Below are 2727 nucleotides of genomic sequence, written 5' to 3'. Positions count from 1 at the left end.
CAAACATAATTAAACTATGGCTGTGGGTCTATATGCGTTTTCATAATTTTCCCTTGAAAATGTGAGGCATACAGATGTCATCTCCAATGAATTCTCCTTGTCCGTATACAGAATAACCAAAAAAAAAAAAAAAAAAAAAAAAAAGGCATTCTGACAGTCTTCAGACCATCCACTCCAGGATTGTGACTCTTTCTTCTCCATGTTCTTTCTGACATCATGGACTTTCAGGTTGACCTCTCTCATCTTGGGTCCCACTCTCATTAGCTGTAGAAGTCATGCGATGTTTGTGATGTGAGGGTGGCAATACTCTCTGACTTTTGGTTACAATATGTCTTTGAAAGCCAGTGTTTATTCTGCTTTTACAGCATTTCTCCATTTGAATTGGCCACCTTTTAAGTGGTCATTAGCCACATGTGGCTACTAGCCATGGGACTTGGACAGCAGAGGTGTGGAAAGTCCGCACATTCTTCCACTCAAAGGATATTGTGAGTTATGCTACATCTTTTTTTTTGAAGTGCCTTTTTTAGATATTTAAATTCAATTAGCCATTAGATAGTACATCATTGGTTTCAGAGAATTCAGTAACTCATCAGTTGTGGATAACCCTTGGTGCTCATCACATCACGTGTCCTCCTTAATGCCTATCACCCAGTTTCTCCATGTCTCCCACTCCCCTCCCCCCCAGCAACTCTCAGTTTGTTTCCTATAGTTAAAGGTGCCTCATGGCTTGTCTCCCTTTCTGATGACTCCCATTCAGATTTCCCTCCCTTCCCTCTGATCCTCTGTACTACATCTTAATCTCAACAGTCAAGCAGTGGTAGTAATTCAGTCATGGAGTCATGCATATTCTAAATCTGATGAGGTGGATTCCCATACTGCCTTTGTCTCTTCTAGAGCGCTTACATTTGTTATATTATTGCTGCTGTGTTCATGTTTCTCGTTCACTGAATGTCTGATAAAAGAATTAGTAAAATGTGTGACTGCAGAAAATACAATGGTCATGGATGATGAAGATTTTCTCCTTGACCAGACTCGAGTCAAGTTCCTCTGAGTCCTCTTTCTGTCTAGCCTTGACCTTAGGCTCCGCCCACTTAGCCCAGTTTTAGCAAGAAATCTGCTTGGTCATTTTTCAGCAATCTTCTATCCTACTCTTGATATCTGATCAAATTCCTTATCTCTCACCCCTGGTATCTTACCACTTTTTTTTTTTTTAAGATTTATTTATTTTGACAGAGAGAGAGCCTGAGCAGGGGGAATAGCAGAGGGAGAGAGAGAACCAGACTCCCCACTGAGCAGCAAGCCCAATGCCAGGCTTGATCCTGGGATCAGATCATGACCAAGCCAAAGCCAGAGATTTAACCAACTAAGCCACCCAGGTGCTTCAGTATCTATAACCCTTAATATCTGATCCCATCCCTTATTCCCAGGGCACCTGGTTGGTGCAGCTGGTTGAACGTTTGACTCTTGGTTTCTACTCTGGTCATGATCTCACGGTCCTGAGATTAAGCCTCACCTCAGGCTCTATGCTCAGTGAAGAGTCTGATTAAAATTCTCTTTCCCTCTCCCTCTACCCCTACCCCTGCTCCCTCTCTCTAAAATGTATTAATAAGTCTTTTAAAAAAATTCCTTATCCCCTGATCTCAATAGTTTATGACCCTAGCCTTCCTTCAACAATATTACTGTCCAGATGGTTTAGCCAGAATCCCTTCATCCTTACCCTTGATGTTCCATCTTAATTTTACATTCAGTGATCCCCACCATGCTCTTTAGCTGTAAATCTCCATTTGTCTGAGCTGAGCCAGATTTCTCTCCCATACTATACAATAAAATCTCATCATAGTAGCATCCCTTGATTAAAATCTTCCTTACTCTCTTTAATGGGTGTCACAATATTTTTTTTTTCTTTAACAGTCAGGAGGGTGCTAATGGAGTACCATGACAAAAGGCCTAACTTCCTATAATGGACATTTCTTTGGTTTACCTGACAAACACTCTTTCTCTCTTCTAAGGAAAATTTCCGGTTCTCAGTATAACTGCCAACTGGCCCAGGGGTGGACAAGTGAGGCAGATGAGACCAAAATGAAAATTCTGTTGAGACACTGGACCTTGAGGATTCAAGCCAAGGACATAAAAGTGTTGGTACTCCATTATTCTGATGGTCCGTTAACTCTTGCTTTTTTGGTTCCTGTGTCTATCACTGCCCCTGCCTTTTTGAAGATAATGACCATTCATCTGAGTACACGGTTCACAGAATCCCTTTGCAGTGGCCCATGCGGGCCAAGGTAGTAGAACATAATAGATCTCTGTAAGTTTTTAAAAAATGTCTTTGTCCCTGTTGCCCATGGCCATTAAAGACCAAAGGTCGGGGGTAGGGGGATATTGGAAAAGGTGAAGTTATAGTTACTCACTGATTTTTTGATTGGTAGAGAGAAAGCAACACCTACATACAGGGCCAGTGGGTGAGTGGAGGAAACATCTTTGGCTCTAGGAGGAATGGGGGAAGGAGGAATATTAATAATCTTTGTCTTTGGAACTGCCCCTGAAGACTTCCCCACACAGGAAAATGACCTAGCGTGACTCTCCTAAACTTCGGCAAGCCCCTTAAATTTAACTGACTTCTAGATCTGATACTCCCTGCTGGATAACTCTGATCATTATTGGATTGTTACTTATTTTATTTTAAAATTATTTTTAAAGAAAATTTTAATCTAAATACAATTAATTAAC

Source organism: Mustela nivalis (assembly GCF_964662115.1).
Source record: "Mustela nivalis genome assembly, contig: HAP1_SCAFFOLD_391, whole genome shotgun sequence".
Taxonomy (NCBI): Eukaryota; Metazoa; Chordata; class Mammalia; order Carnivora; family Mustelidae; genus Mustela; species Mustela nivalis.
The sequence above is the reverse complement of the archived record's forward strand: the minus strand, read 5'-3'. Positions refer to the sequence as shown.